General features: G+C 41.4%; 1 protein-coding gene across 3 annotated transcripts in view; it reads left to right on the top strand.

The window, feature by feature from the left end:
- Window positions 1–345, top strand: part of nkx2.2a (NK2 homeobox 2a) — a 4,378-nt gene extending 4,033 nt beyond the window's left edge. For all 3 annotated transcript variants that reach the window (XM_047612063.1, XM_047612064.1, XM_047612065.1), the window contains exon 3: window positions 1–345. This exon is cut by the window's left edge. The gene's annotated coding sequence lies outside the window, so the exon portion shown is untranslated.
- Window positions 346–9,785: the final 9,440 nt, after the last annotated feature.

The following is a 9,785-nucleotide window of genomic DNA, read 5'->3' as shown; positions in this document are numbered from 1 at the left end:
AAGACTTTTCATTTTTGCAGCTTGACTCATATATATACTACCATTTTTATTCGGGGCTCATGTGTGCGCCGTGTTTACATGTTTTCGTTAAGAGAACTGGGTCCAAACCTCTCCCTTATAGATTTTATTAAGAATGTCAATGCTCTTCTTGTGAAAACATTTTTTTTTGTAAAGTATGTTGTGTGTTGGTTGTAGAGATGTTTTCCTCTTTTTTTTTCTTTTGTCCCTTCGTGTTATTATCAGCACGTACGAACCACTTTATAATTATAGAAATTTTAATTTCTTGCTTCTTTTATGGACCGAAAAAAATATTTATGGCCATGAATAAACACTGGCAAGTTTTCAGCCTTTTTCCTTTTGTTTTTATTTCTTGTAAATATTTTGTGGCTGGTGTTCGCAACCTTAGGGAACTTGCGGGAACGTTAAGGTGAAGATTGAGCTATATATATATTTCCAAATTTAAAGAAAAACGAGGGATTTTCTTTTTCTTATTTCTTTGGTAAGACATGACAGCCCTGTCACATTACACATGTAAAACAAACAAACAAAAAAACAAAAACAAGTGTGGCCGCGCGTTGATGGCTAAATATCCTAATTTTTAAAGGATTTTTTTAAAAATAAAAATCTGTGTTTCTGAAATGAGGGTTTGGTTTATGTAAGTGTCCTTTTCGGTTTGATTTGGAAAAGACATCGCTAAAAACCACCGTGAAGAGCGAGGAATTAAACTCTATATTGTGGCACAGAAAGGAGTTGACCATGGGAATAAATCTCCAGCCCACTTCAGCCCTTCCCCTTTTGGCAAATTTAATCCGGAGAATATTTTTTTCTGAATCCCAACACCTCACTAATAAAGAGGCGAAAGTCACTTGTGAAATGGGACTAAAATCCACTCACTTAATAGAAGAGGGCTTCTCGACATAAGAAGCTTTTGAGCAGTCAAAAGCTTTCCTTTTTGTCAGCATCCCCAACCACTCCCGGCCTCGGGGGGTAAAGTGGGAGACTGTGGAGGAAAAACGCAGTTTAACGCAATAAATGTTTTGTTATCTTGTTAAACGCTAAACTGCAAATAGAGCAGGAATGATCAATGACTCACCAGCCTCCTTTGTTTAACCAAGAAAAAAAATGCACGACTTTCAGGGGCTTTAACCGCCTAATAAAGTTGTTTTTGACATGATCATATAACGCGTTGGCAATCATACCCCGCATTACAATATACTTTACACTATTACGCACCGTGTTGTTTACGGTGGGGACCAAAAACCAGCACAAATGGCTTCCCCAGTGATCCGCAGAGCGCACTGCGGATTATCAGACTCCAGTCAATATCTTGGGTAAATATGATAACCTAGTAGAAAAATCCATGCATTCTGTTTGTCCCGGGACAAAAATCTCACAGCAGATGTTAGAGTCGCCCCTATCATCACTGAACAAACAGCTAAATTGGGCAGATTTGCTAATTATTTACAGAATTGAGTCTCAGGGGGCTACTGCTTTTTGTGGACGACACAGACTCAATTTGTCCCTGACAGAAAGGTTTTGTGTTTCACCACTCGCCGAAGCTGGTGGGTCAAATAAATCAGCGGCTCGGTCGTAGGTTTTATTTTTATTTATTCGTCGATGCAAAAATTAAGAAACGGGGATGCTCATGGAGCGCCGGTAATCGACTCTGCCACGGTTATTGTGGGAACCCGAGAAAGAAAAAAAAAAGAAAAAGAAAATGACAAGAGAGGCAGTGCGTGTTATGGGAATTATGAAGTGAAGTGATAAAAGGCGACGATAAAGGATTGGCTGTCTGTGATTTGGTTTTATAAGCTGGATATTTTCTTTCAAATTAAACTGAACGAAACTTGGGCCAATAATATAATTTTAAAAACTCGAGCAAAATGAACATGCAGACTTTTTTTTTTTTTTTTTTTTGTGGGAGATTTTGTGCATCCAGTGAGGCAGTTATGTGACTCCATCATTGCATAATACAGTGCACAAGGCAGTACAAAGACAAAAGCCCAGGCCTGGTTGTGCTGGATGTTAGAGGCGTGCATGCTAACGAGCAGCAGGAGTGGAGATGCAGACAGTGTGGATAGATAGAGTTTCTTGGTGCTGTTCAGAGTCAGGGAGATGTATCCTTGGGCTTTTTGTCCTGCCTGTCACTTGGTGCCATTGTGATCTTTGCTGCACACGTTGTGTCCCATATGGGCAGCTGGGCTCGGAAAGGGAGAAAAGGATCTCTTACAAACCCCAAATTGTATCAAGCTTTCAAATAAAGCATTGTTGTCTCTCAAAGAAAAACGAATTAAAAATTCGCGCTATATCTATTCTGGTCAAAAAAGAAGCCCCATTCACACATAACAGGGAGTCCTTCTTCCTTGATAGAGCTATGCCAACAACAGCCTTCTCATTTCTCCTTTCCCTCTATGCCTCCGTTCTCCAAAGTGAAAGACTGATTATTGTCTGTCCAAAAAAGTGGCTCGTCAGAGCGCAAAAAACTATTTTTAATTCCAGACAGTGTTCTTCCTTGTTTGCTTTGAGTCCCGCTGGTATGCGTAGGCCCATTTCTAAAATGAACGCATGGAAAAATATTTGACTCGATTTGCCCCCACTAGAGTATGATTTAAGGACTTCCGTATCAGGTGTAAAATTAGCTAATATATTAATTACCAATTAGAAGCTGGATCTCAAAATTCATCTCCTGGCCTATTGCGCACTGGTTCTATTTTGGGCACATTTACGCTCGTAGCTATTGCGGAAATCTACAAATAATACAACTGATAAATGTTGAAGCATTTGCATCTTAATTCTATTGTGATCTGGATGCTGCAGATGTTTTTCTACGGAGACATAAGTAGAAATAGTGGCAGGTGTTTTAGTGGACTGGTGCGATATATTTCTTTTGAGGGGGAAAAAACAGAATTTTTCACACGAATTCATTTGGTATCAGCACGTTTACTGTGCGTTCAGATTTTTCCACTTTATAGCGTTTTATGGTTTCTCACGATCATCCAAATTCGGATCTAAAAAGCAAACCCAGGCAGCTCAGTTACAAATAGGCACGTTTAAGGTCAACCCCAAATCCCTTCTTGCTCCCTCTGCATCAATCCGAGCCCTGTCGTATTTAACCCCGGGCTGAAGTAAAACACAAATGTAAGCTATTTTAAAAGCTTTATTGCAAAGTTTTACGACGAACAGCATTCGCTTTGCACCCATGTGTTGTCATTAACGCACCAGAAAATGACACTACCGCAGCACCAGCTCAGCAACAGGGTCAGATTTATCGGAAATTGCTTTTGGCTGCTCGGAGGGATAAAGCAGTGCGACATTAAACAAGCATCTTGGCGTGCAGCATAGTTCGACCTGCGTGGATAACACTATTATATACCTCGGAATGCAATACTTGAGGAAATATGCACTTGGGACACCGTAGATCTTCGTCATCCTGCCCATTTGAACCTCGACATGAATCATTTTTCTATCATGCACATCACCAAATAAACGAGGATTTCAAAGCTATAATAAGCGGTGCTTTTCATTTAAAGGAAGCTATCTGGGTTTTATTGCCTTAAAGGAGATCCAGATTAGATTCGCCACGGCGCCGATATTAAAGAGGGAGAAGAGATGGAGGGAGGGAGAGGCGGAACAGACATGGTTGCGCCGGGCTGCCACAAGATGGAAGCAGAGGTCTGCAGTCGGCGTCATGCGGCTCTTTACCTGCAAATGTGGCCCAGCTTCATCCAATTCCTTCACCGCGAGCCACTGCAGCTGAATCACGTTCGAGCTGCAGGAGTCGACGTTTTCTCTTTAATGAGCGCACATCCTAGAAAACTTGACTTTCTTTTAGGGGCATGATTGCGGTTTGTGACATTGTTATGGATCTTGAGAGCATAATCATATCGCTCTTCAAAACAAACTGGATTCGACGTAAACAGTCCACATGCAATTAGTGCCGTTTCCCTTTCACACTCACTCTCAGAGAGAGAGGGAGACGGGGAAAGAAAGGGGAGGAGAGGGTGAGTGGTCCGGGGATCTCCACGGTGTGGCGCAATAGGATAAGGGGACAAATATGGTGCGGATTAATTCACTTCAGCGAAAGTGAACAACAGTTGCAGTGAGGTTTTTGCTCAAGAAACTCTCAACACATTAACAACAAAGAAAACTGTGAGTCATCTGGAGCCAAATTGAATGTGTCACGTTGAATAAAACGGCCGCGCGTCACCTAAATACAAACAGGAGGTCTTGAAACCGAAATTAAAATTCACATTTGGGACCTGGAATATTACTCACTCGCATCACTTAAATGGCTTTCACGTCCTCGCAGTTACGTAGACTTACTTCCGAGGCTGCAAAATGCCTGAGCACCCCCACCATCCCCTCCTCTCCTCTCCTCTCCTCGCGCGGAGAAGTACGCAAAGCACTGCAAAATGGGTCAAATGACGTCAAAGTAAAAGGCTGCCATCTTTCTGCACCTGCTCAGTTCAGCATCAGTGAGCTTGCACCTGTAGGGGGCCTCATTGGGTTAGAAAGACGGAGCAGCAGGGGGTGGAGAGATGCTGAACACGGTGGAAGAGGGCTGAGGGAGGGGGGAAAAACACATTTCCTGCACCAAAGTTTGACCACTTTTGGCTTTGGGGAAAAAAATAAATAAAATAAAATAAAATAAAATAAAATAAAATAAAATAAAAAAAAAAACATCACAAGAGCAGGATCATTTCCAGATACTGACTGAAGAAAATCTTCTTTTGTGGGAGGGCAGACAATGGACATGGTGGAAACGTCTTGATAAACTAAAATAACTCCCCGGCCTGCGTTCTAAATGCAGCTGAGATCAGCAGTGTGTGGGTATTTACGCAGGTGGGAAGGTGCTGTGTGAACCAGAGCAAATCCACAAGTTTACTCAGTGGGACAGAGCCTCTACAGAGTACTGTTCACATTAACCTCCCGTCTGCATGAGAAGAGCCCGGCGAGCTGAGAGAGCTGAATTACAATAACGCCACAGTCTGTGGTTTTAAGCGAGGAAGAAGCAGAAGAAACTGTGACCCACGCAGCCTGCCGGAGCATCCCCAGCGTCAGTCGTGTTGTTTTCCATCGATAAATAAAAAGCGCCTCTGTCCACTTTCCCTTGAAATGCATTGTACTCAACAGCTGAGCTTTTTTCTCCATTAGATGCATCAGCTGATGCAGTAAAAGTAAACAATCTGCAGCAAGGCTGTTTATTTCATGAGTAAGGATGAATTAGATTCATAAATCACCATTTGCAGATGGCTTATTTAATACGTGCACTTTATGGAACCATTGGTCAATAATAAAACATTTATTTATTAACAATTTATTTAACTATCCGTTACAATCCAGCACAGAATGTCTCGCTGCTCAATCTGGAACTCGATTTGAACTGTGTTAAACAGCTCACTGGCAAACATGAAGACGAACCAAGCTTAGCATGTATGATAGTAAAAGGAACACAGCAGTCTGACAGCAGTTTACAGCCGTGTAACACGATTCATTTGAATCTTTTGAATGAATCCGCTGTATAAACACCACAGCGGAACTGTTTGAGTGATTATGCAGTTTGATATCCAGCTGCCAACTCCGAGGTCTTACCGGCAGCCTCTTTTCTTTGTAAGCTAAATGCAAATGTCGTCGTGCATGAACAACACGGCTGAGGGAGAATCAAGAGAATCGATTTGCTCGAGTGTTCCTGTCTCCAGTAAAGTTGCTTTCTCAAACTACATCTGCAACGGTTGTTGGAAGCAGATTTTACAAGCTGTTTTTTTTTTGTTTGTTCCATATGAGTAACTAATTCCAAGAAATGACATAGTAAGAAGAGCGCTGTAAATAAAAATACTTTGAGACCTTTTTCTAAATTTTTAAACACGACAAGTTCCAGTCAGTGAATAAGACTATGAGCTCTGAAATACCTGGACGTCTAGTCAGCTTCCGTTCTCGCTTCCTTGCGCAAGACAAAACATGCAGCCGTGTTTGTCCTGTGGGAGACGCTGACGGTGCAGTTCTTGAAAGGTGGCAGCAGTAGGTCTGAGTTTAAAAGGCCGCAGGCGACCTGCAGCCGGTTCAGAGTAAACTTTTTGGGATGAAGGAGCGAGCGTCAAGGTCCTTGACTCTGCTGAATGCTGAGCTTAGGAAAAACAGCAGAGTCCGCAGACACAAGGAGACACTGGCAGGGAGATCCGGTAGAGTGCTCGCAGAGGAAAGTTTCTGTCCTTCCCCACATAACTTCGCCCATGTGTGTTTTCGTGCAAGAGCATGTAATGAGTGTGATGAGTCGAATAAAAGACTGAAACAAAAAAAATAAAATCTCACTGGCTTTTTATTCTTTTTTTTCAAGGCTAACATAACAAGCAGGTCAGAAACGCATCTCACATTTCATCTGGGAACTTCCATCACAGCCTCTTTACACACATTCATTTCATCTCAAATGTGTTTCCTAAAATATGCCGCTGTATAGATATTAACTCATATTCTAACAGCTTCATCTATTTCTCTGAGAGACAATAATAAATGACAACCACAGCCAGTTTGAAGAAAAAAAAGAAAAAAGGATGTTGAGTGCTATTAATGGCTAAATGTGTCTCAAGCAGAACCAGGTCTCGTGTCCAAGCTCGGGTAAATTATTCCACACATATATTCTGTGTGTAATGTGTAAAGGGCAAGATGGGAAAATTAGTTAACTTAAAGATCAGAAGCAATTGGGAAACATTATTCATTCTTGCGGCTCCGCGGTTCTCCCTAACAACCTTTTAAAAAGCTTGACACTGCAGTTTTTGGAACAATTCAGCAATGCTAAGCAGCTCTCATGCAGTCAATATCCTATAAAAGTAAATTAAATAATGCCATCAGGAAATGAGGACAAATTTTCAGCTGCAGAGTCCACTCATGCGCTTCACCAGCGGGCAGCCCGTGGTCACTGATGAGGCCGCAGGGTCTTGAGCCATGAGCACATGAATGAAACGAGGCAGAATTTCACACCAGGTGACACCATGCAACATGCTCACTCACTGTGCTCCTTTAATATGATGTTTGTGCCATGATACAGGTGAGATGCTTTTTAAAAAAAAAAAGGTTAGGTTAGGAAGGTTAATTTAAGTGACATAGTCCTGTTAGTCTGATCTTGAAGGAGCAGCGAAGCACAAATCCGTGTTTTCATATGAATTTCAGGAATAAGTGATGTCAAATGAGCCTCTTTAAACCATAAACATATCTCCAAAAAGACAACCAGCACACCTTTGACAAACGTACAACATAATGCACAAGCCTGACAGTGTTTTGCATCCGTATGTTGCATTTTGATTGACGCCTTTTGAAAGCACTTTAAATCTCTTGCAGATAAAATTAAATCCACTGTGCATGATAATCAATATTTCGAGCCAGCTCAGCCCAGAGACCTCTGTCTGTTGCATCTGAGTTCTATTTAAAAAAAACTGTGCTGCTGTGCTATGATATGCAAATTGCCATATGGTCTCACTTCCCTTTGTCTTCTCTTTCCCAATGTCCCACCTTAGGGCTTGAATTGTCTTGTATAAAACCCACAGTCCGCTGCAATCAGGTGGGCTGGATGGGGGACAGCGCCGACAATCAGGTTCCCAGAGTTCAGTGTTTATGCCTTTCACTTAATGGATTGTCTCACCTTCTTCAGAGGATGAACATGAGGTGCTTGAGATGCCAGCACTGCAAATGGATCCTGGGGCTTTGAGCCCGATAACGACCGGCAGTCATCTGTTTCAGACATGCTTCATTCAGCACGCGTGATCATCAAAGAGCTGCAGTGTGGCGGTTTTACCAATTCAAATTGTCTAATTAACTTCCTGTGTAAAGGGGACAGGAAACATGTGTAGCAAGTTGTGCCCGTCGTGTGTTTGTGCACTTGTACCTTGTGGTGAATTCATAATGTGTTTCCCAGCTGTGTCTGCATATATAAGAAATAAATACATAAAAGCTTTTTGTGATATTTCTCATTGTGGCTGAATAGGTGCAGCGTTTCAATAAGGAACTGCACTGTCTGACTTCATTGTGTCAGGTATCACATTATGCTCTTTGTGTTGTGTGGGACTGAAGCAATAACCTTGAACTCATTTACGTCTGGCAGTCACAGATACCATCCTCTGACCATGTTTTCATCCGCACACAGGCAGCACGGCAGCACAAACAACCACAGGGGCATCCGTACTGCAGAGGAGTGTCACATGCATGCACACAAATACTGCGGGAAGGAAGCACACTGCAGCAAACTTTGCTTGAATAAAATGTATATGAATCCATATGTAGGTATATTCATTGATTTTCTGCATGCTTTTCTTTTGTCATATGTCGTGTCCTAGTTTACACTGTGCTTCAGTCAGCAGTGTTGCACCCACAGCTGTTAGTTTCTTCACTAGAACCTCAACCATATCTTTGTTTATATCACTTTTTTTTTCTTTCTTTTTTTTTTAACCACGCCTACACCAACATCTCTGACATCCTCAGCACTGGTTCAACCTTCTTGAGTTTTTCGGAGCCCCTGTTAGAATCCCACACAGCGCTCCCTCTGGCATTTACCGCTATTTACCCTGAATATTTAGTCTTCCTATGCTGCCAGCGCTGTTGAAACCGACCGTTTGACCCTCGGAGTTTGCAGTAGTTTAAATGTGAAGACGTAACTGTTCGTATTCAATTTCTGTTTAATGGGTTTCTGTGTGTTTTGTATGTAATGACGGAACTGCTATTTATATATTTAAATCCTATCTGTACAGCACTCCAGATTGTTCTGTTTTGAATGTGATTTGTAAATAAAACTAGCTTGACTTCTTCATTTAAATAAATGTCACCATTGCACTTGATTTTGTGCTGGTATTTGTCTTTATGGGTTTCACGGAGTCACACATTCATTTGGATGAATGAATACAGCATATTTCACATTATGCCACACGTACGAATATAATGCAGAACTAATTATAACATTTAAATATGTGTATTTACTAAGTAAAATACTAAACCTGACTGTCATTCTGCTACATTTAACTGAGAAATACTGCAAACTTGGCAGCAGTTTCCTCAAATATCTAATAATTAATTGTCCGATCAGGCATGTGCACGGTTGTGAGGAATTCAAAAAACTGTCCTGTATGTGCAGTAGTCAGAGAGAGGTGTAAAGAACACACACAGCATTAAATAACCAGTCAGTGCTTTCAGTTTGTAACCCTCTGAGAGGGTGATATATTACCCAGAATGAAGTGATATACTGTAAAAGTGCATCAATCAGTATAGTGTCTCTATACCCCCTGTGTGTTTTATAGAGTTCTTGCAAACAATACTCTGGTTCATCATGATAACCTAAACATTTTTTCATTTTCTGTTACGTGGCCTGCACACACTTGTCATAAAAAAATAAATAAATAAATAAAAATCATGATGAAGTTTAAATCAGTGGACACCTGACACCAGAACTGGCAATACAAAACTGCTTGAAAAATCCCTACGTAATATAAACATGAAGACAATAGTGGGGAATAGTGTGAAATGAATGAATGGAGCATAGTGACAAACGTAGCAGATGGAAGTGAAACATTTTTTTTAAGCACATACTAAGGCCCATTTGAGAGTGGCTGAATCATTTCTGGTAAATCCAAAAGCCATTTTAAAGTGCATTTATTTTAGGGCGGAAGCACGTCTGTGAACGGATGAGAGGGACAGTGAGTCACCTACCTCGGCATCTGCTACTGAGATACTCCTGAGCAAGACGAGCACAAGGCAGTGAGACAGACAGGAGCTGTCACCGCTCCGTATAGGTTTCACCGTGTAAT

Source organism: Mugil cephalus, chromosome 17 (genome assembly GCF_022458985.1).
Source record: "Mugil cephalus isolate CIBA_MC_2020 chromosome 17, CIBA_Mcephalus_1.1, whole genome shotgun sequence".
Taxonomy (NCBI): Eukaryota; Metazoa; Chordata; class Actinopteri; order Mugiliformes; family Mugilidae; genus Mugil; species Mugil cephalus.
The sequence above is the reverse complement of the archived record's forward strand: the minus strand, read 5'-3'. Positions and strand labels throughout refer to the sequence as shown.